The following is a 24,544-nucleotide window of genomic DNA, read 5'->3' as shown; positions in this document are numbered from 1 at the left end:
TGCTGGCCTTTAAGGAGAGGAGAGATTATTACTATGATTTAATTTTTTTCATTTTTGACAATTTTACACGTGTATATAATGTATTTTTGATGATATTCACTTGTCTCCCTCCCTGAGCCCCTTTTCTTTCCAACTAGGACAGGAGGGATTTTTATAGGCAGAAACGTGGCAGAAATATCTCCGGAGGACAGCAAAGGCAATTAGGAACCAACAGCTGGGTAGCCTGTCTTGGGCATCCGCAGTCTGATGTTGGGTGTCATAGCGTTCTGAGAGGTTTAGAATCCCATGCAAAACTGTGCTTTTGTGTACATGTGCATTTTCTGAAATGGGGGTTCACAACTCTCCTCCATTTCTTCAAAGGGTCTAAGTCAGAGAACCTTCAGGAAAACAGTGCTCTAAATCTCCTGAGTTAAAACTTACAGGTAGACAAGGTCACAAACTTTTCCTACCAAGCTCCGGAGTGACCCAGGCCTCCAGCGGGCGTCTGTGACCTCCCAGCCCCTGCCCTGCAGCTATTGGGGCGGCGTGCGGGGGAGGGTGGTGTTCCTGAGAGAAGCCGGGACCAGCGAACTCTGATCGGCTCTGGAGCCTCCCTCTGGCTGTCGTAGGTCGCGGGCGCCCAGCCCTCCTGCGCTCAGCGCTGGGAATTTCCTCCCCGAGGCGCAGAGACCGATTCGGCCGCGGGGCGGCGCGGGGCGGCGCGGCGCGCGTGGGAAGCGCGGGCGGAGCTCTCCAGCCGAGCGGCTGCGCTGCGCTGCGCTGCGCTTGCCGCGGGCCAGGCGCCTTGGGCGGAGAGCTGTGCAGCGGAGAGGCTGGTGGTCGCCAGGTAGGAGTCCGGGCCGGTGGGAGCACGAGTCTCCGGGGCTTTGCCCGGGCCCGGCGCACCCTCACGGGGACAACGGCCTCGCGAGCAGGCGGGCACGGGCTGCGGCCTGGGGAGCCGAGGCAGCCGGGCCGTGGGGCTACAGCCCTGAGCACAGCAGCTCGGCCCCCGCTCCGCAGTGGGCTGCAAGCTCCCAGCTGGCTGGAGGCTGCCACGAAGGGGAAATGAGACAGGTGGTTGAGCCGGCGCAGGAAGGCGGATGTGAGTGCTTGCTCCTCCTTGGGGCGCCGAGGTGCGTGCGGAGGCGGCGGGAAGGCCGGGCAGGGCTCAGCTCGGGACTGGCAGGTGCCGCCCGTGGAGATGCTACAGGGCTGGTTCTGCAGTTCCCCTAATAACAAAGTGGGTGTGGTGGTGACGGTGCTGGACTTTGATGAAGACCTGACCTCTCGCCACCCTACACTGGCTAGAGTCGGTGGCCTGGCCCCTAGCGTAGATCCTTGAGCCTCAGACACCGTGTTGCAGAGGGGGGAGGGCTAAGTCCTCCCGGAGCTGTTGCAACTGAGGCACCTACAGGGATGGGGCTGCTGGAGATGGCCCAAGTTCATAGGCGGTAGGTTGGACTGCAGAGGGGCGACGGGCAAGCAGGGTGATTTCTTAGAATATTCCTAGATATATTTGTATCCAAGGACCAAAATTTGGGATTTGCCATTTGCCAAATGTGCTTAATGTTTTTTCTTTCCCTTTCGGCTTGCTTCTAGAAAGACAGCAATAGAGGACAGCTAGTTCAGCCAATCCTGCTGCTACTGCACTGCTTGTTCTAACAGGAGGATGGGGGAAGGGCCCTCTGGCCCTCAACCCTTCACTGCCCAGGACCCCTGACTGTGTCCCCGTCCCAGCCCTTTCTGGGTAGGCACAAGTCGGCCTGGGCTGGGGTGACAATGGTTTTGCGGCCCCTCCTTGCTGCCCAGAGTGGGAACAAGAATGCAGAGCCCGGCAAGCCTGCTCCCTGTGGTGGAAGGTGCAGGTATAGACAGGGCTGAGGCAGCAAGGGCCTGAATTTCTTTGGCAGTGGTGGCAAAACGGCTGTACTTCCAGCCCCTTGGGCTGGTTTCCACCCTTGGCCTGTCTCTGGCACTGGATAACTGCCTGGTGCTATTGATGCCTCTATGTTATATAACACTTATGTAATTTCTCCGGGTAAGTTCTGTCTTACCCTCTCAGGTCACAGAGACATGTGGGAGTCAGGATCTGTGGAGGCTTCTAGGTGGCCCTGCTCCCCCCATCCCCAGCCTGTATCCTTATGCTCATCCTGGCACTGGGACAGCGTCGGGAGGACAGGAACCCACACCAGCTGACTGGTATTGAGAAAGGTCTTCCTCATCTTCTTGCTCCTTTATTTCTCCTTGCCCAGTGTACTGTGTAGATTCCATTCTTATGTTTTTGAGTCTACATTTTGGTTCTTGGGGTTCTCAGCATGGCAGGTGGGTGTTGTGAAATGACCCTTAGGATGTTGCAGTAATATAGTACTTCGTGTTGGATAGAGAGGAAGAAATTAGCTTTCCCTTGAGAATTAGAGCCACAGAGTAGAAGGATGGTGTTGGCATCATAAGAGACTTAGAGCAGGTCTAGGAGGCAGGGGGTGGTCAGGGAAGGCTATACAGTTAAGTGAATCAGATATCAAAGATAAACATTGTGTTCTTTTACTGTATTCTCCACTGGGCTGACCCTGGTTACCAGGGAAACAGAAACAGTGATGAAAATCATGCCTGTCGTTCAGTGGAAAAATTTGGCTCCTCCTTCTCTTACTTCTCTAATTGCTTGCCAATAGGACCCATTGGGAGGATGATGCCTATAGAAATCAAAGACCCCAGTGTATCCCCTTTATGCCCCTCCTTGCCCAATTTTTAAAATCATCTCCTCTTTTTTCTGAATGCCCAGAGCTGATCACTTGTCAGTTGCATCAGAGTTGTGGTACATGGAGGGGGCATGACATGGATGTCACCACAGGGCAGGGTGAGCCTAGTGTGGGCACAGATGTGATAAATCAGTGACAGGCACTTAAAGAAGGCCGGGGTTGATTAGCTCCATGGACCCAAGATGGTAGGCACTGTGGGCAGAAGGGATGAGTGTGATGGTAGAGGACCTACAAAGCATGCTAGTTTGGGCTCAGGGCTATGGGAAATGAGCCTCAATATTCAGAGTGGGCATACCATCTGTTGAAAGCCGGGATTACTTATTCAGCATTGGCTATGTGTTTGTTGAGTTAGGTGAGGTTCTGGAAGCTGAGAAGCTACAGAGGCAGTACTGGACCTTGATCTTGAAGAGATTACATGGATATAAAGAGTGTGAGTGTATGGGTGAAGGAGCCAGCATCGATGTAATGGGGGTGCAGAGGCAGAAGACTGGAAACATACTAGACTAGAGTATATGGGTGAAGGAGCCGGCATTGATGTAGTGGGGGTGCAGAAGCAGAAGACTGGAAACATACCAGACTAGAGGCGATGGGTTAGGATGGAGCCTATGGGAATGGAAGGGACAGGTCGGAAAGCAACTTTGGCTTGATAATAGCATATGGGGAGTGATGGTGGTGAAATTTTAAGTCTTAGTGATTGGCAGCAATGGGTTAGTTAGTATTCAAGCTTATTCAGGGCAATCATATTTGAATTGGTTTTGGATATTTTTAAGATGATGGAGTATCAGAGTAGACATAGAGTTCAGGCACAGAGTTTACAATGGAAGACAGTTCTGGGAAGAGATTGGGATGGAGCTTGCAAGTACATGGTTGCTAAAGTAGTCTGTTGTAGATAGATCTCAGGGTAGAGACATCGACCTGGAGTTGGGTAAGGCTCTATGCCATGTTCTTGTTTATTATCACAGAGATCACCTATAATCCTGGAATGGTTTCTGCAAGCCACCTGCATCTTCTCCCAGACTATATCCATTCTTGAAATTCAGATTTTTGTTTACATTTTCTTCTTAGCAACCAGATCCAGATATAGTAGAAAACCGGACATGTGTTCATATACTTCCTCCCCAATCTGTCCACTTATAGTCCCATGATATGCCAGTGGTCCTAGGCCCTGATGAGTAGGAGTACTGTGCAGAGTAGGGGAACCTCTGCCAGGTAGGTGATTCAAATTTTACACACCACTCCTTTTCCAGTGGCCTCTGTTCCTCTCTGAAGCATGAAAATGGTAGACGAGCAGGTCTCAATGGCCAAATCTTGGAAAACTATAGCCCTATGCCAGACATCTAATTCTATAAAGTTTTGTTGGAACATAGAAATAACCCGTGTTTATGTGTTGCTCTTGACTGGTTTTGTGCTATAATGGTATGGTGGAGCATTTGCAACAAATACCATATGACTTGCAAGTTTGAAATATTTGCCTTTTTTTCCCCTTAAGACATAAAGGATGGAAATGCTTAGGCTTCCACTGGCATGCTTTCTGGAACCATTTCTGATCTGAAAGGTTCTTGAAGGATGTGCATTGGATGTGTGTGGCCATCCCAAGAGAAGATGGTCTGGTATTGAGCTAGTATATGGTCATAGCAATTCTGTTTCTGTAAAATTTCCTTTTCAGTCTTTTCCTTGGGCTCATGGAGGATGCTCCACCCTGTCTTAAAGTTCCTGGGCAGAGCTAGATTATAGCTTTGGTTTGCCTGCTGTGGTGACTGAATTCTCAGGCTTGTGTAGAGGAGCTAGACTATTCCAAATCCAGTCTCAGAGCAGGAGAGAGGAGGGTCGTGGGTTCTGCCATTGCTGCAGAACATTTTCCAATAGCTCTGCTTTATTACCTCTGCCCCAAGATACCACTGTAGAGGTTTCCTGAAAGCTGCCTGGTCTTGTGCTCATTCATACTGTTCTAACAAGCCCAGGGCTTAGAATTTAGGGGAGGGGCCTTCTTTCATCTTAGGACTGGAATCACCACTCAGGTTTCTTAGAGCTCACCTTCATGGAGCCCATCTGATATCTTAGAGGAGCTGGAGCCATAATGAAACCCCTGGCTAGGAACACGAATGACTTAAGACTTACAACTATGAGCTACCAGCAGCACAGCAGCTGGGTAAGTTCTGTTCAGAGCTGAGATAGGAAGTGAAAAAGGTTGGTGGCAAGAGAAAACCACGTGGCCTTAGCAACAAGGACTGGATGGGGTGACTGGTTTATTCCCACTGCAGCTGGGAGGGAGAAGAGGATCCAGAATAGCAAGTAATACCAAAGGTAAGCAAACCCAGAACTGCTTTTAGCTGGTAGTGGTAAGCCTGGCTCCAGGATTTTCCTCTGTATCTACTGACCCAACACATCAAAAGGCCCCATCCAACATCATTTTTGCCTTCCATTTGTAAAATTAGGGTAACCCCTATATATCCTTAAATTACTGCTGAGACAAATGCACTGATTTGAGCCATTCTTTTCATTGGCTATGGTTATTCATTAGGATCCACTATATATTGGGCAGTGTGTGATGTTCTTTGGACACAAAGGGGAGTAAAGCATTCACATTTGGGTCTGGAAGGTTCATGGAAAATTGAACCAAATTCAATTCCATGTGTGCTGGATCATGCACTTTGGAGAACATATTTACATCTTGTTCATTGCCATCACCTCAGTTCTAAAGCTGAGCTTGGCACACAGTAGGCATGTGGATATTTAATCATCTAACCCATCCTTATTTGGTTTGCTTTGGAAATGTATAGGAGGTGTCTGAGTATGTAAATGAAAGAAGAGGGCAATGTAGAGGAGAACGAGAATGGCACATTAGGAGAAGTTGTACATCCTGGGATATAGTGGTAATAAGACTATATTAGAGGAAAAAAGGATAGAGAGTGGACAAGGCTGTGTGTTTGAGAGAGAATACATTTGCATTGGGGCTGTGTGAGTAGCAGGGCATGATGGTACCCAGAGGTGGGTCAGAGTCAGTCAGCATCATAGCAGAGGGCTGGGGGAAGAAGGCAGAGCCTGTGTGGCAGGGAAAGGGACTGCAGAAAGAATAGAAAGCTGCATGAAGTATCTCTAATCCAGGATGAAAGCAGACATGAAGCCCGTGAGTCCTGAGAGAACCCAGTGGCAGGGTTCAAAGGGTAGAGAGAAGAGAAAAGATATGACTCTCAGCTCTGTTCTACAAGTATCCATTGAAAAATTGTGTCTGAGTCTCACTAGGTAGTCATGACTGGGTTGGAACTTTTGTAGACCATGTTAGCCTCAGTTGTGCCTCTTGAGTGTTGAAATCACCAGCCTACCTCACCACTCTTTTGCTTTTCCTCTTCTTCTACCTTCCTCTCCCTCTGTGTTGCAGTGCTGAAAACTGAACGTAGAACATTATGCATGCTAGTCAAGTGCTAAGCTATATCCCCTACTTTTTATATTTAGACAGGGTCTCACTAAGTTGTCCAGGTTGGCCTTCAACTCACTCTGTAGCCCAGGCAGGCCCTAGAATTCAGATTTTCCTGGATTTACTTCTCTAGCAGCTGGGGTTACAGATCTATGCCACCAGTCCCCCTAATATCATTTCTTGAGAACCTTCTCTTTACCAGGTCCTGTCTCAGACAGACATTGGCATACTGTGGTGGTTTGATTCAGGTGTCCTCCATAACCTTAGGTGTTTTGGATACTAGGTTCCACAGCTGATGACAATTGGAAATTAAAGCCTCCTAGAATCAGTGTTTTGTTGGGGGTTGGCTTAGGGGTGTTACAGTTTCCCCTTGTCAGTGTTTGGCACACTTTTCTGTTACTATTGTCCACCTGATGTTGGCCAGGGGGTGATGTTCACTCTCTGATCATGCTATCATTTTCCCTGCCATCATGGAGCTTCCTACTCAAGCTGTAAGCCAAAATAAACCTCTTTTTTTCCCACAAGCTGCTCTTGGTTGGGTGATTTCTACCAGCAATATGAACCTGACTGTAACAGTAAAGTGGTATGGAGGAATGGGATTACTACTAGACACCTGACTTTGGCTTTTGCCGTCTGGAGCTGATTTTCAAGAGGAATGTAGAAGGATTTGAAACCTTGGCCTAAGAGATACCTTGTAGTGCTGAAAGTACAGCTTTATGGACTATTTTGGTCAGAGTTGAAAGACCTTACTGAATGCAGTAAGAACTGTGGACTGTGAGGTTTGGCTTATGAGGGTGAGAAAGAGCTTTGCTTGGACTGGGCTAGCAGTTAGTGTGAGAAGCTTGCTGTTATGCCCATGTCCTGATAAGTTGTGCAGAGTTGCTTTGCATAGAAATGAACTGGTATGAGCAGAGGGATATGGCACAGGAAAAAAAAACAACAAAAAAACTTTGGGTGAACTTCTGCCCGTTTAGCTGCAATTGAGTGCTTACAACCTTTGAGATTGGGCCAGTTGACCTGCACTGAGGCAACAGGAAACATATAGACTCTTTTGAAGGAGCCTGAGTGCTCAAGGAGTGTCTTGTTCTTCAAAGTCTGCTTTGTTCCCCCCCTGGATTAACAAATTGGCACCCTACCTGGTATTGTGAAGTATAAGAAATGCAGGAAAGAGAGGATTATTGAGTTTGCAACACGGTCTTGTGTTTTGGAAATGGCCATGGGCAGTGTGAAGCAGGTTTGCTGGATGCCTACATGGAGACCCCATGGGACCATGAGGATGAACTGTGGATTACAGTGGAGACCCAGTGGAAGTGCCAGGACCAGGAGATGGTTGCTAAGGAAAGCTGCCGGCCCTGATGAAGTATTCCAGGACTGTGAGTAGCCTAGTTTGAGGGACAGAATTTGGAATACCAGAGACTTGTTGCTGGTTAGAATGATCAGACTTGGAGATTTTTCACTGACTAGAGTTGATGGACTTGAAGCTACAGTGTTGATGTTTGCCCTTGTTGTTTTAAATCTTGTATTGGCTAAATATTTCTTTGCTATGCCCAATGCCATCTTTTGCAGTGTGAATGTTTATTTGGTGCCATTATGGGTTTGGGTGGCCATTTTTTTGGTATTATGGCTCAGTTAAAAGATCTTGGACTATGAGGATATATGAACATCATTGGAATTGATAAAAACTATGGGGACTTTTAAAGTTGGATGAATGCATTGCAGTTTACATCATGTATGGTTATCAGTTTATGGGGGTCATGGACAGAATGTGGTGATTTGATGCTAGGTTCCCCAGCTGATGGCAACTGGAAGTTAAAGTCTCCTGGAAGTTGTGTATTTTGGGGGGTGGGCTTATGGGTATTACAGCCAGTTTCCCCTTGCCAGTGTTTGGCACACTCTCCTGTTGCTATTGTCCACCTGATGTTGGCCAGGGGGTGATGTCCACTCTCTGCTCATGCCATCATTTTTCCTGCCATCGTGGAGCTTCCTACTTGAGCTGTAAGCCAAATATACCTCTTTTCTCCCAAAGGTGCTCTTGGTTGGGTGATTTCTACCAGCAATGCAAACCTGACTGCAACATACACTATGAGAAGGTCAGGATGAAACTTTCATGGAGACTACAGTCTAGGCACTGAGAGCTGCTGTGAGCTTTGTCTGTGTTTTATGACCATCACTCTCATGTCTGTGCTGTGAATCTGCTGTGTTTTAGGGCCCAGGGTTCATGATCTCATGTTATTATTTCATGTGGTGGATGAGGGGTGTCCCCAAGAAGCCAGGTGTGGTTTCTATGGCCAACCTCTTTTTCATAGTCCTGCATCCTACATTTTGTAGTGGCACTTTGATGTTGCCTATATCCATTTAGTTCTTGGACTTGAGTGTGTGAAGCTCTGAGAGTTTAAATGGTGGGCTTTCTTAACTAATAAGTTTCAGAGAGGCTAAATCAAAACATTTAAACGGTCTTCCAAATTGATAAGAGGCTTTGTGAGTGCTAAGTAGTGCTGGTGTGTTAGAGTGAGTTGAAGTTTTCTATGACTTTGCTGGCCATAGGTTGGGTCATCCCTAGACTGTTCTATGGATAATAGGGTTACAGGTTTGCCTGCCTGCCTGCTTTGCTAATCCTTGCTAAGCTGTTCTTTGCTGTGTTGGTCCCGTGTAGTAGAATCCGATGATGCATTTTGGTCTGTCTTGCTAATAAAACTTTTAACCAATTTACATTTCCCTATGTAAACAAAACAACCACTTGGTGCATTCCTGTGAGTCTCTGATTTTGAGAATGGTCCATGATTCATTCATTCATACATATATGTGTATATATATATATGAGCTGTTTTATATATATATAAAATATATATGCATATATATAAAATATATACATATTGGTTTAGTTACAGCTATATTAGTTGCTATGGTGTCTGTGCAGCTTAAAAATATTAGTAAAGCTGGCTGTGGTGGTACACACTTTTAAGCCCTGCACTCAGGGGGCCGGGGTAGAAGGATAACTGTGAGTTTGAGACCAGTTTGAGACTATATAGTGAATTCTCTTAATGTATACTATATTAAATATGTCTAATATATTTCTCTTGTCACTGAAGGCTATGTGGTTTAGAGTTTGATGGCATGCTTTCATTTCCTCCAGTTAAATAGTCTTTATTTTGATACATGCACTTATCAGTTAAGCTTTAGAGCTTCTTCTTGTGTATGTGCTTGTAGTTTGTGTATAGCATTTCTGTGTTAGTAGTGCATTCCATACATTGTAAGAGGCTGTGATACATGGTATATTTTTTCTCTTCCTTCATGTGCTATTCATGTCTTTTCCTAGGCAGCCCTTCTGTCCTGGCCATCTATCCATCTCTTCCCCCATATGCTGGATGTTACCCAGCACTTTCCCCTTCTCACATTACCAATTTCTCTTCTTTATTATTTTTTGAAAGAAGCTCCCGGCTTCTACCACTCAGACTTTGCCACTGCTATTCCACATCTCACTTGATTCCAGCCTCCTGATGTGCCTAATAAATACCATTTTGAATGAGCTCAATGGATACTCCAGTCTTCCTCTTGTTGCTCTTCAGCAGTGTCTTGGTCCTGCCCTTTTCCTTGAAGCTCTTTTTATAAAACAAATGTGTGTGTGTGTAGGGGGGGGTGGTTACACATGCATGTGTGTTTGTGTACAAGTGGATGCCAGAAGACAACCTTGGGTTTAATCCTCAGGACTGATACCTAGCTCCGTTGACATAGGGTCTCTCACTGGCCTGAATCTCACCAAGAAGGCTACTACTGGCCAACAAGGATTGCAAGTACACTCTAGCAGTTTTTGCATGGATTCTAGGGATCAACTCAGGTGCTCATATTTGCAAGGTAAGCACTTTACCAGTTGAGCCGTCTTCCCAGCCCCTCCATGAGGTTCTTTTTATTTTCTTGCTGCCTTCCTTTATTGGCTGCTTGTTCTTACTCACCTTTTCTTGGGCCACCTCATAGTATTGAACAATGTATATATGAATGATGCCTCTAGGTTACTCCAGAGAAGGCCTGGGAGGAAACTAGCCATGGACATGAGTTGATCATTGCTGAAGGAGCATGATGGGTACATGGTACATGGTTTTATTGGACTCTCTCTAGTTTTATGTTGGAAATTTTCCCTAACGAGAAAAAAAAAGTCTGTATGCCCATAATTCCCAGTTTTTGCTTCCAGCCCAGGCAATCTTTTGAGTTGTGGACTTAAGTATGTGTCTGTTTAATACTTCAGCATTGACACAATGTCTGAAACTGAACTCCTGATTTTCCTATTTAGTCTACCCACTGCAATGATGGGAATACTATCCTTTAGAACACCTTTGGTCATACAGGACATCTATTTTGTAGTCTTTCATTTTAGCAACTATTGATGCTACTTGTAAAGGGTCTCCTGAGTCTGACCTGCTTCCACTGAGCTGAGACTGGCACCCTGGTCAGGCCACTGTTACCTCCTGCCTGCTTCTCTGTCCCTCACAGGCCAGTATCTTCACAGCAGCCAGAATCTTCCTATAAATCAGAAGCCCATGTTAGGCTGTACTCAAAGCCCTGTGAGAGCTTCTGTTCTCCCTCACTAAAAGTCCTGGTCCTCCTATGATCCCCAGAACCCTGTAACTTCTTTTACCATTATCAGATAAAAACACAGTGTGAGCTACTTGCACTCACATAGGTAATCTAAAAATCTCTGACAAAGGAAAACTAAACTGCTGAAATTAATTTTAGTTGTGCGTATTATTGAAGCTAACACATCAAAGATGTTTTCATTTATATGTTGGGTTATATACTGTTCTTGCTTTGTGTTGAGTCATCCTTGGCACATCTTAGTTTGGACTGACTCCTGTGCCCAGTGACTGTCACGTGGGACAGCACAGGTTTGTATCACCTAGTCACTGCACTCTGTTCCTGTCTCCTGCAGGGCTCTTTCCTCCCTGTGGTTTGTTCGGTATCACTGGCCTCCTTGCTATTCCTCAGATACTTGGCATATCCTGTGTTAAGGTCTATTAGGGTCTTTGTACCTCTGATCCCCACTGTGGCTGACTCTTAACTTCCTTTGGGCCTTTGTTCAGAGCTTATATTTTTGAAGGCTCCCTCCCCTCAACATTCGCTATCATTCCCTGCATTTCTTCATTCAGTGCTTATATTCTATCACTATTTAATATCATACATATTTTGTTGACCTTTTTTTTTCTCTCTCTGCCCACAGGAACGTGAGTCCCATGTGAGCAGTGATTTTTTTTTCCTTGGTGTGTTCCACACCTGCGATGATGCCAGGCACATACAAGAAATGGGTAGACATTTGTTGAAGAGTTTAATGGGATGATTGATTAAGATTGGTTATTAGTCAGAACAGTGCATGTGAGTACAAGTTACTGTTTTAGAATGTCTTGGTGTTATCTAGTGGTTTGAAGTGCTGGTTCAAGTCAGGGTATTTTGAAAAATGGATTTTTATGTCAGGAAAGCATCCTAGATTCTACTTCATAAATCTTGACACTAGATTTGTTTCGTCATATTAACTGGTTTTTGCAAAGGATTTTTTTTTAGATCCAGCTAATATTTTTCAGTAGTTCCTCATATCAGTTGTTGAAGTCTCATTGGAAGAATTTTTTTTGTTGTTGTTTTTTGTTTTTGTTTTTGTTTTTCAAGGTAGGGTCTCACTCTGGCTCAGGCTGACCTGGAATTCACTATGTAGTCTCAGGGTGGCCTCGAATTCTCAACAATCCTCCTACCTCTGCCTCCTGAGTGCTGGGATTAAAGGTGTGCCCCACCACACCTGGCTCATTGGAAGAATTTTATGTTATAGGTAAATAGATTCAAGATTGTGAAACACTTTATTTTGGGAGATTTTGAAACTCATCTTACTTGAGTGTATGCAGACAGAATTTGGAGATGGTGTCCTTACATCTTAAAAGGTGGAATCAATTTTGATAGCCCTGTTTTTTAAACATGCACTTATAACGAATGAATGGCTTTCTTACCCATTTTAAAACTTCTACCTTCACCCAAAAGGAATAAATTAAGTATTTGCTTCTTTAAAAATATTCATAAGGGCTGGAGAGATGGCTTAGCGGTTAAGCGCTTGCCTGTGAAGCCTAAGGACCCCGGTTCGAGGCTCGGTTCCCCAGGTCCCACGTTAGCCAGATGCACAAGGGGGCGCACGCATCTGGAGTTCGTTTGCAGAGGCTGGAAGCCCTGGCGCGCCCATTCTCTCTCTCTCCCTCTATCTGTCTTTTTCTCTGAGTCTGTTGCTCTCAAATAAATAAATAAATAAAATTTAAAAAAATTAATTTGTTAAAAATATTCATAAAGTAGCATTCTACTAACAGATATTCATTCCAGTAGAGTTTAACAAACTCAAAACCTTATTTTCTAGTTTTTTGTTTTAAAGTATGGGCTGAAGAGACAGCCAAGTAGTTAATGAGCTTGCTGTGCAAGCTTAAGGACCTGAGTTCAGATGCCCAAGATAAATATTGCATGTGGTGGTGCATGTCTATAATCTCACTACTGGGGAGATGGATATAGCAAATTTTTGGGCTCACTGGCCAGCTAATCCAAATTGGTGAGCTGTAGATTTAGCAAGAAACTCTGTCTCAAAGAATAAGTGGGGAACAGCTGAGGAAAACACTTGATGTTAGCCTTTGGCCTCCATACTTACACACAGTACATCTGCACACAAACATATGTCCACACACATGTGAACATATATTCACAGACATGCATGCTACTCATACACATTAGGTTATAATTCCCTTGTAAATTGGGCTTCTTTCTTGGTGCTTTGCCAGGAGCCAGTCAGAGTCATTGTAGTCACATGGATCTCAGACTTCACACACTCAGTACCAAGTTCTGTCATCCATTGTGTTGAAGGACATTCTTTAAGTTTGTTTGGCTGAGCACAGATAAACTCTGCTGCATTGTATAGACATCCCATGTGCTACTCTCCCTCCTTCTGTTCTTTAGGTTTCCAACTAAGACACAAAGAGACTCTTGTACCTTAAATGATAGTAGTTACAAATATTTAAGGAGTATACCAATGTTAGCCTTATGTATTAGATGTGAGTAAGGTTTCTTATTTTTAGTAAAAACAATTTATAAGGCATTCCAGCATTTTCTTCCTTATCCTAATTACTTCTACCACATGGCAACTCAGAGGTCCTTGCCCTCATCACTGCTTCTTTGTTAGCCTTGCTTCCCTGACCACCTTTTTTTTTTTTTAAATTAATTAATTAATTAATTTATTTGAGAGCGACAGACACAGAGAGAAAGACAGACAGAGGGAGAGAGAGAGAATGGGCGCGCCAGGGCTTCCAGCCTCTGCAAACGAACTCCAGACGCGTGCGCCCCCTTGTGCATCTGGCTAACGTGGGACCTGGGGAACCGAGCCTCGAACCGGGGTCCTTAGGCTTCACAGGCAAGCGCTTAACCACTAAGCCATCTCTCCAGCCCCCCTGACCACCTTTAATCTGCCATCTTGTTTTTCTCTGTTCCTCTTGTCTCACAGGGCTGAGTTTCACTAGCGATTGTTACCCAATGGGCTGGAGAATAAGCTCATCTCACCCCATACTATAAGGCTGTGTTTCTTGGACAGCTTGTTCGCCAGATTTCTTCAGTTACCAGTGGAGCCATTCGGTTAACAGTGTCATTAGGAAAAACTGTATTTTGGATCTCATAGCTATCAAACAGGGTGAGTGTTCTAGTCATGGCCATGTTGTGATTTAAGAAGTAGATACTACTCTAAAAGTTCATTGACAGAACATTCTGGAAGAGATGGCCATGGTAGCTAGGATATGTATGTAGCTCATTTTTTTTAAAGTATACGCACACACGCACGCACACACCACACACACATACAAACACAGGATCTCTATAAACTGGCATAATGGCTGCACACATTTTTTGGGGGGACGTGGGTATTATAGTACATGCATATAGTGTATGACAATCAGATCAGGGTCATTGATGTTTCCATCCCATTTACCTGTCATTTCTTTGCATTGGCAGCATTTAAAATCCTCTGAAAAATAAATAAATACATAATAAATAAATAAGTCAGTAAATCCTCTGGGTTAGGCATTCTGGACCAAACAGGTTATTGTTAGCTATAATTACTCATGGGGTTTGGGTTATTAGAAGCTATTTTTTCATTTGTACCCATGGACTGTTCTTTCCATGCTTCTTACCCTACATATTCCAGACTCTCTTAACTACTCTTCTACTCTGTAAGAGTAAGAACTTTGGTGTTTGTTTTTCTGTGACTAGCTTTTGTCACTAACATCCTCATGTCTGCATGTGACAGGGTTTCAGGATTTTATGGTGGAATACTACTCCTCAGGGTATATTTGTCATATCTTTTTCATTCTTCCAGGAAGGGGCACTGAGGTTTATCCTTTTTTGACTCTTGGGACCAGTGCTCAAAGAGACAATACAGCTGCCTTTGACACATTGAGTTCCAGCTCTGCTGGATGTATACCAATGGTGAAATTGCTGGATCATATGATGATTCTGTTTCAAGGTTTGTTTTTTCTTGCTTTTGAGCAAAAGTCTCCCTATGTAGCCCATGGTTGCCTTGAACTAATGATCTTTAGCCTCCTGAGTGCTGAATTATAGGCCTATACTCACCCTGCCTGGCTTTAAAGAATCTGAACAGTTTTATTTTGTTTATTTTTTTATTTTGAGAGACAGAAAGAGGTGGAAAAGGGGAGAGAGGGAGGGAGGGAGGGAGGGAGGAAGAGAGAGAGAGAGAGAGAGAGAGGGAGAATGGGTATGCCAGGGCCTTCAGCCGCTGAGAATGAACTCCAGACATGTGCATCCCCTTGTGGCATGTGTGCAAAATTGTGTACTTGTCACTGCATGTCTGGCTGCATGGGTCCTGTAGATATGAATATGAGTTCTTAGGCTGTGCATGCATGTGCCTTAACCACTAAACCATCTCTTAAGCCCTGTGTGTGGCAGACAACTTCAGGTTTGCTGAGATGAACTTCCAGACCAGGCACAGTTATGGAGGAAGGGATATTTATTGAAGCTTACAGATCCAGGGGAAGTTCCATAATGACAGAAGAAGCTGGCCTGTTTTTACAGGACCAGGCAGGGAGAGAGAGAAGTCAAAAGCCACACAGCACACTCCAGGAACTCCAGCTAGGCATACTTTGCATATGTTTAGATTGGAATCTCAAACCTACCACCACACCTTAAGATCTGCCCAGGGACATTGCCCCTAGCCTAGGTGGCTGTAAATGCAAATCACAAACTAATATAACACTGAATATAATAGGGGCCATCTATTCAAACTACCACAAGCCCTGAACACAGCTTTCTATAATAGATGTACTTTCTCTGGACAGTGTAAGAAAGTCTTTTGGCTACATACTTCCCAGTATTTATGATTTTGGGGGGGGGGGTCTTAAAACATTTTTTGCTTATTTTTATTTATTAATTTGAGAGTGACAGACAGAGAAAGAGGCAGATAGATAGAGAGAATGGGTGCGCCAGGACCTCTAGCCACTGCAAACGAAGTCCAGATGCATATGCCCCCTTGTGCATCTGGCTTAAGTGGGTCCTGGGGAATTGAATCTGGTTCGTTTGGCTTTGCAGGCAAACACCTTAACTGATAACATTTCCCTGATGATTAATGATATTGAGCATTTCTAAAATATTGTTGGTTATTTGTCTTCTTTTAAGAAATACTTGTCCATGTCATTTTTAAAAATCAGATTATTGTTTTCCATTGCTAAGCTATTTGATATCCTCATATGTTCTAGAGGTCGATACTGTTGGATATATGACTTGCTAATATTTCTTCCAGTGTGCAAGTTGTCTCTTCATTCTTGCTGTGCAGACTAATCTAGTTTATCTTCAGCCACTTCTTGAAGAGAGAAGAGCTATCTCTTTGTAGCATTGTCTCAGTCCTTTTAGTTCACCATATGCTCAAAGTATTTGCATAGACATCCTGGAAGTACCCTTTTCCACTCTGATCATTCAATGCATGAATCAGTTGGATATTTACAACTGGAATTGTTTTTCCAGTGACCAAGAGCAAAAGCACAGTTTAAATGGTGAGCAGCTGAAAGACAACCTTCTGTGTGATATCTGTTGTAGCAGGAACTGTGTCCTGCTTCCTTAGATACTGAATAACTGAACAAAGCTTGTTACACCTGCTCTCTAGTCTTTGCCACTTGGACCACGGCTACCCCACCAGCCTCTGTTTATTGAAGAACATTGGCACAGGACATCATGTGTCTGCTTCTCATTTGAACGGAATGTAGAGGATATGGGAGAGGGGAGAACAAGTGAATATGATGAAGACACTTATTTTCAACTAAAATAGAAGTTAAAGCATAAAAGGGACTTGTTAGGAAGAGGTGGATGGGAAATGTCTCCTGGGGCATGAGATCTCTCTTCTATCATTTTCTTGGCTATATTCTCAAGAGTCTAGATGTGCTTTAACTCCATTGGGTATTTAGTAAGTATGTGGTATTAATAAGTGGGTACTGGAGGATGGGCAAAGTTGGGTGATAGGGCTGGAGAGGAAGTGACCTGTTGAGACTAGGTGGTGGCTTGACATGCTTAGGGGGTATTATGGTAGAGGAGAGCTGTGCATTGGGAGAGGTGATGAGAGGGCCTGGAACAGCCCTCACTAGGAAGTACATGTAAGCTACAGTGGAAAACCTCAACCCATATTTTGTCATATACCAGCCAGGATTTTCAGTCCCTATACTAGGAATCCTCCAAGACCAGGTGAACTCATCAGATAGCCATGAGATCCTTTCCCCTACTGAGTCTTTGGAAGTTGACTATGTATGCTATGCAGACACCATAGGTTGAGAGATACTGATTAGCCACAGTCACAAAGGTGGCCTGAGTAGTTTGGGGAAGCAGTAGAGGGCAGAATCTTTACCACTGAATTGAGTGAGCCAGTGTTTGCTTCTCTAAAAGGGACACAAAACGCTACCTGCTTAGTTTTTTAAAAATTAACATTTCAAATTTTCTAATTCAGAATATTGAGTGCTGTGTTGGAGATATAAAGTGAGCTTAGCTCCCTGCTTTCTGAGATATGGTTTCCTACTCTGAAACCAGCCAGGCAGTAATTACAGATATAAAGAGCAATGTGTTGCCTTTCTTGGAAGAGTGAGTATGGAAAGGGATGATTAGGGTTTCATATTACTGTGGTCTGGGTTTTGGAGAATTTCTTAGCTTTCCTGATCCATCAGGGTGGGCTGTTTGGAGGAGGTGGTGGCAGGATTTCACAGGCTGCTTGGAAAAGCAGAAAGACAAGGTCAAAGATAGCTTAAAACTGGATTATGATTTTTTTTCTTGTTAAAAAAATTCTTAGACTGGAAAGATGGCTTAGCAGGTTAGGCACTTGCCTGCAAAACCTGAGGACCCAGGTTCGATTCCCTAGAACCCATGAAAACTTGATGGACATGATGACTCATGCATATGGAGATCATTTTCTGTGGTTAGAGGCCCTGGCATACCCATTCTTTCCCACCCTCCCTTCCTTCTCCCCCTCCCTCCCTCCCCCCCCATCTCTCTCTCTCTCTCTCTCTGTGTGTAGGCATATATATGCCTCTCTTTCTCTCAACTAAATAATAAAAATAAATAAACATCAATATATTTTTAAAATTCTTGGGATGGGGGGATGACTCAACAGTTAAAGGCACTTGCAAAGCCTGAAAGCCTGGGTTAGATTCCCCAATACCCACATAAAGCCAGGTGTACAAAATGGCACACGTGTCTGGAGTTTGTTTGCTGCAGCAAAAGGCCCATACTCTCTCTCAAAATAAAAATATCTTTTAAAAATTCCTATAAAATTGTCTGTTTATAACTAACATCAGTTAGCAAACAAACCTCTGTCCTCTAGGATTTCACAGAGTACCTGATTGCTAAGCTGTTGTAATATACTAACACAAAATTAAAAGTATGGCATTTCTGTCTTGGTGAGGCAGGTTGGCTCAGTTCCTGGTCTACTGTGGAAGTTGTGTAGTGAGTACTGCAGCCTGTTGAATCATGTTGGCAAGGATTAGCCTGTTGTGCTCTCAGGTGGAGTTAGCACCAGAGGCAGCATTGAGGTGGAAGGGGAGACAAGCAGAGGGTGGGTTTGGAGGCTCTGGCATACCCATCACCCCATCAAATAAGTAAGAAGTATTTTTTTTTAAGTAGGTATGTGTAGGGCTGGAGAGATGACTTAGTAATTAAGATGCTTGCCTGCAAAGCCCAAGGACCCAGGTTTGATTCTTCAGGTCCCACATAAGGCAGATGCACATGCTGGCACATGTGTCTGGAGTTTGTTTGCAGTGGCTAGAGGCTCTGGCATGCCCATACTCTCTCTCTCTCTCTCTTTCTCTCTCTTTTTCTCTCTCTCCCTCTTTGTCATAAATAAATAAATACATTTAAAAAGTATGCATATGTAATAATGAAACCCATTCTTTTGTAAACTTAATATGTACTAGTAAGAAATATAGAAAATATTCAATTGTATCTAATAAAGGTATTATTTCATAAAGCCTGTTTGTTATATGTGGGTATAGGGAAATATGCACAAATGCACATACGTGATATTTATAGGAAACACTATGTCATGTGTTTCCAACTATTGATCAGGATCAAGAATGTACTGTCCTAGAAGGGTTTCTAATGCTTTTAGCATAGATAGTGGTTCCAGCCATCTCCACAGAGGCAATCTGTATGGAAACAGCTGTGGTAATAGTTTTTTTAAAGAGCAGTCAGGCCCACACAGCATGATCCTAGACTAGTCTGGGGCTGTTCATCCAGGCTTGCTGCTTCCTGCTACAGAGGAGCTGAAAAGCCAGGCAACCTTAGCCAGAGGTTAAAAGCAAAGGGGTTGGGCTGGAGAGATGGCTTAGCAGTTAAGGCGCTCACCTGCGAAGCCTAAGAACCCAAGTTCAATTCCTCAGTACCCATGTAAGCCAGATGAACATAGTGGCACATATATGTCTGGAGTTGGTTTGCAGTGGCTAGAGGCCCTGACATATCCGTCTCTTTCTCTCAAATAAATAAATACTTCAAAAAGCAGAGGATGTTATCTCTTCTTGTCACCACAGTGCTTCTCTAGAATTCATTGGTCTAGACCTACCCTTGTCCCTTTTTTCCTACTTTTTAAATGGCTTCTTTGCTTTTTAATATATTTTTTTAAGCAGGAACTCTTTCTCATATACCAAGGCCATATCTGGAGATGAAGCCACCCAGACTTTATTTTAAAATATTTTATTTATTTATTTATCTGAGAGAAAGACAGGGAGAGGAAAGGGGGGGAGGGAGAAAGAATGGGTGTTCCAGGTCCTCCAGCTATTGCAAATGAACTTCAGATGTATGAGCAACCTTGTGTATCTGCTTACGTGGGTCCTGGGAAATTGGACTGAGTTCCTTTGGCTTTGCAAGAGAGCAATTTAATTGCTAAGCCATCTCTCCCACCCCACCCAGACTTTCTTTGTTGTGTTCTACTTCTTGGGTTCACTCAGGAGAGAGGGAATTCAGGTGGCCTTGGTTTCTGGGTAGTAATGAGCCAGCTTTACCCCCTGATGCCACTAAGGTCCTTGAAACCCTGGCTGCCCCTCCAGGATAGGCATTTTCTCAGATCCTGGCTTCTCTTTCTACTGGCTGTACTAACTGGCCTGGAAGTGCTGACCCACTTGCTGTATCTCACACAGAGGTTTAAATTAGGACCTTTAATCTGTAAGAGGCTTATAGCTTGGGTAGCCAGCTGCTCTGACTTTGGTGGCTGCTCAGGAGTTTAGTAGCAGGAGCCATAGGCCCTGAAAATGAGTGAGCAAGGGTATCCTGTGATGGAATGGGGCTATCATATATCCTTATGGTGACAGAGTGGGGTCCTATAGTAAATGGGGTGTTGTTCTGGCCTTGCTTCTTCTGAGCACTAAGCTTGCATACCTGCTGATATGCAAGTAGCACTTGAAGCTCCATATGTATTTTTGTGCCAAAAATACAAATCCAAAGAGTAAGCCCAGCATAATGCCAGATGCTGTGGGGAAACTCAAAGGTGTGAGCATTGGGCCCTTGTTTGGTTACTTATTGTATATTTGAGGTGCAAAGCAGATCCTTGTCAAAGTAATCATTCATCTATAGGCTTCTATTGGCTGGTGGCTGCTCAGGGTAGCAAATTATAAGTTTTCAAAATCATAGGTATGATGTTAGATACCCAAGAAGGAAAAGCATTAGGGTGCTGAGAGCTGCTGAGAGCTAGGCCCTGCATAGTAGGATTTAGGGGTGGGGTTAGGGCAGGGCAGGGGGAATTAGCAGGAAGACTGTGTACAGATGGGAGCCACTTCTCCCATCCCCTCTTCCTTAAATGCCCTGTCAGTCCCAGATACTTTTTTTCTGCTTGGACATTATGGAGCCAGCTCTTGCATTCTTCCTCTCCTTCTTCCTGCTATGACACTACTTTTACTAAGTTGTAACCAGCATTCCATGTGCTTTACATGGCATTTCATTGTCTTCATGACAACCTTGAGGTAGGTTGTCAGCAGTGAGCTTTATAGACAGTGAAAGTAGGTATATAAGGGTTAAATTTTAGGTTGGCCAAGCAGGTTTAGGGGTGTTAAGAGTTTTGGGATCTCTGGAGTGATCCCACTGTACAGCTGGGTTTAGGAGTTCTTCTCTTCTATGGTTTGGGGCTGTAAGTATTGACAGACTACAGTTCTGCCTCCCAGTTATCCAAAGTGCTGCAAAGGAACCCTGCTCTAGCTGTCTGGGGGGTGTTTTCCATGTCCTATGCCACAGGGCACCCTACTCTAGTATCTTAGACTCCCAAAGAATGAAACCTGGGTAGGGATGAGTAGACCTGATAGGTTTCTTTCCTGAAACTGATGGCCCCTTTTTCTCTCTGTATGCCACTGGAAGGGCAGAGTCTACTATCAGAACCCAATGGGTTCTCACATCTTATACTTCCAAGTCCCTGCCTTCAGCAAGGAAAGAAGAAGGTCACATGAGGGCAATTCTTCTCCACAAGACCTGTTTTTCGCTGTCCCTGGATGAACCTGAAATGGACACGAAATGTAATCGCTGGAGTGGCTGGGAGCAGCCCTAAATTTAGCAAAACTGTAGCTGGTGGGGTGCTGGCCTGAAGGGGCCAGATCCAGTCCAGCAGTCGAGATTTATAGTCAGCAATGCAGTCAGAATTGTCTCTGCTTAGCATCGCCTTTACTTGGGCAAGTTCAAGGTTACATAGCATCTTTCAATTTCCAAGGCCAAGAAGCCTGTTGGCTTGTCCCTTTCTGGCATTGTTACTGGAGACTATGTTCCATCTGCAGCCTAGAAGTTGCCTCTTGAGTTTTGGTCTTCCATTCATCTGTCCCTCACTGTGGTCTGGAATTATCACTGCATACCCTCACATTGGGCTGTAGGTTGTTTCATACCTATTGGCAGGTGCTAACAACCTTGACCTCAATGCTCTAGAGGATAGACCTGGGGTTTTGTAGGTTTTCTTCAGGCCATCTGACTCTAGGCTACTTTTGGGCATGGCAATGAGCCCAGGTGGAGGGTGGAGAGGTGGGATGGTTGTTTGAATAAGGTTTTTAGGTCTGAGGTATGCTTTTCCTCCTTTGAGCTGCTACATGGTATCTGTTCTCTTCTTAAATCTGATGCTAGTTGCTTTTTGAGGGAACTTTTGTCTCCTTTTGTCCAGGAGATGATGACCTGGCTAAATTTTCTTGGCCACTCCAAGCTAGATGATTATACTCTTGGGCTGGGGCTGGGATCATGTCTGTGTGATATGCTTTGTTAGTATAAGGTTATTCTTCTCGACAAGGGCAACTTTGTAACCCACTGCCCTTGTTTCTCAAGGCATACTTGCTAATTTCCAGATAGTAGCTTTTGTTGTCATAGCTAGAAACCTGGAAGGGTATTATGATAGCAGTTAAATATCTTACAATGCGCAAAACATCCCTCTCCACAGCAAAGAATTCCAACTTTAAAATACTTACTAAAGTTAAGAAACATTGGTACAGGCAGACTGTTTCAATGCAATGGCTGGAAGGTTAATTTCTTCCTGCTCCTAACCTCTGTTGGAGTTGACTAAAGAGCAGGAGTTGTCTGACCATTGCCATTCCCTTCCCCCTGCTCTAACCCCTCGCCAGTATTTACAGAGGCCTCCTTAGTAAAAAACTTAGGTGTCTTCTATAATTTTATTCAGGAGTTGTTTCCAGGCAGTCCTCACAGCTCCCCTGATAGTCCCAAACAGAATCCCTCCCTTCCAGTATAATTCGTGGGCTTCACAAATCCATGTTCCTGGTGCCCTGAAACAAGCTCATGACATTGGTGTGTTTAGGTGCTGATACCTTTAAGGACGACATGTGGGAATGATCCAAGTCTAGCCTGAAGCTGTTTTCCTTCTCTTTGTAGCTGAAGTGTTTGCTCTGCCTTGTTGAACTGACTTCTGCTTGCTGAAGTTCTCTTAAATGCAGAAACCACATATTCATTGCCCTGCAAAACATGATCTTTCTTCCCAGATAAAAGTCCCAACTTATTGCCAGATGTCCTAATAGCTCACAACTGCACTCATCTGCCAGTGTGTCCTTCCTGCTGTGTGTTGGCAGGGCTTCCTACTGCAGCAGGTGAGTGAGGAGACCCCCAGGGACCTCTACTGGCCCTTGTTGGTGAAGGGAACGTCCTAACTTTAAAGTGCAGGAGAGATGTCAAGCTTCTTTTCTTGTCACCCCACTTCCTGGCCTCTGCAATTGTGATGTCAGAGTGAATATGTGAGTGTTTCCTTGACTAGGGAGGCAGAGGTGAGGAGTAGAGGAGGTCAGCCAGGCAGCTGCCAAGGCAAGGCCTGTCCTGGGTGGCATGCACATGTTCTCCTTGGGCTTGGAGTTGTTCTGGTCCCTCATACACATTGTTTCCCTAGGCCTGGGGAGGTACATTCTTCTATGTGGAGAAGCTCACTGTTAGGAAGCACTTTTACTTAGTAGAGTAAGTAACATTTGTGAATGACATTGGAATGCCTGTCTCTTTAATGTTTCTCTTCGTTAGTGGAAATCACCCGGAATGGATGATCATGTGGAAAATCCCTGGTGTTCTTCAAGTTCAGGTTCATTGCTTTTGGTCTCTTGTGAGTGACTGAGATGAGGCTTGGGGCTTTGGAGCCAGGTTTTGTGGCATTGCTGTCTCACTGGAAAGTAGGGTGGTAGAAACAAAAGGCCTCAGGAGTCCTGAATGGATTGAGCAGATTAGTGTGTGTATTTAGAAACTCTCACCCGTGGAGTGGAGGAAGAATAGGCTGGCTGCTCATCTCTGCCACAGGTCAGAGCATACCCAGGCTGCATCCTCTTGCTTCACTACCGGCTGAGGTCACTTCCTTATGTACTCAAGGCTGCCCACACCCAGCCACCATTTCCTGTACTGGGTCAGGAGGTATAGGTCACCCTCTCATGACCTCTGGGTGGCTTTTGCTCATCTACTAGTGGACTGCCTTCTGCTGCCTGCACCTTCTTATGATTCAGCTGCTTTCCTGCTTCTGTGTCCAAGCTTGTCTTTGACTCTGGCTTCTTGCTGCGATTCAGAGCTCTGACAGCTGCCAGAAGTTTTAGCTCTGGAGTGCTGACTTGGAATCGCACACCTCCCAAACTCCTTGTTAGTTTTCACTCTCTTCAACCCTGGCTTCTATCACTTCTGTCTCATTAAACATCTTGTTTCTTATAAAAAATCATGCCATATATGAATGTACATTCATAAAACCCAAATATGCCTTCAACTCACTCTCAGAAAGTATAAAACTTGACAAATTAACTTTGGAGTTCTGAAAGCATATTTCTTTTCTATGGGAGTGTGTGCAAGATTCTGCATGTGGCTTTCAGACTTCGAGAGCAGAGGCAGAAGGCTCGGAAATCTGTTGGTGGTAGGGCACCTACCCAAATATGGATAAAACTTATTTTTTATTTATTTTTAAAAATATATTTTATTTATTAGCAGAGAGAGAGAGAAGAGCAAAGGGAAGGGGAGGGGAGAGGACTGGAAAGGAAAAGGGAAGAGAGCAAAAGAGAACAGAGGAGATAATGGGCATGCCAGGGCCTTTTGCCACTGTAGAAACTCCAGATGTGTGTGACATTTCATGCATCTGGCTTTTTGTGGGTACTGGACAACTGCATCTGGGCTGTCAGGCTTTTTCAAACTAGAAACTTTAACTACTGGACAATCTTTACAGCCCCAGTTTAATTTTTTAATCTTTCTAATTAGTCTTATTTTTTATGATTTTTTATTGACCTAAAATGTATATGTAAAAAATGAACACATTGTATTCTCAGCAAAAGGCATATACAGCCTGTAACCAGAACCAAGGAGACAAGGCACAGTCATACCATACAGGCTGGGCAATAGACAGCAGAAACAGGATCTGCAGAAGGAAGCTGCTTAGATG

At 44.4% G+C, this 24,544-nt stretch overlaps 1 long non-coding RNA gene across 1 annotated transcript in view; it reads left to right on the top strand.

Annotated features, from left to right (window-relative positions):
• Positions 1-730: 730 nt before the first annotated feature.
• The window catches only part of LOC123459257, a 54,468-nt gene continuing 30,654 nt past the window's right edge, over positions 731-24,544 (top strand). Inside the window, exon 1 of the long non-coding RNA XR_006636158.1 lies at positions 731-826. This is a non-coding gene — a long non-coding RNA (uncharacterized LOC123459257). The remainder of the gene's footprint in view (positions 827-24,544) is intronic.

Source organism: Jaculus jaculus, chromosome 1 (assembly GCF_020740685.1).
Source record: "Jaculus jaculus isolate mJacJac1 chromosome 1, mJacJac1.mat.Y.cur, whole genome shotgun sequence".
Lineage (NCBI taxonomy): Eukaryota > Metazoa > Chordata > Mammalia > Rodentia > Dipodidae > Jaculus > Jaculus jaculus.
This window is presented reverse-complemented; position numbering and strand designations above follow the sequence as displayed.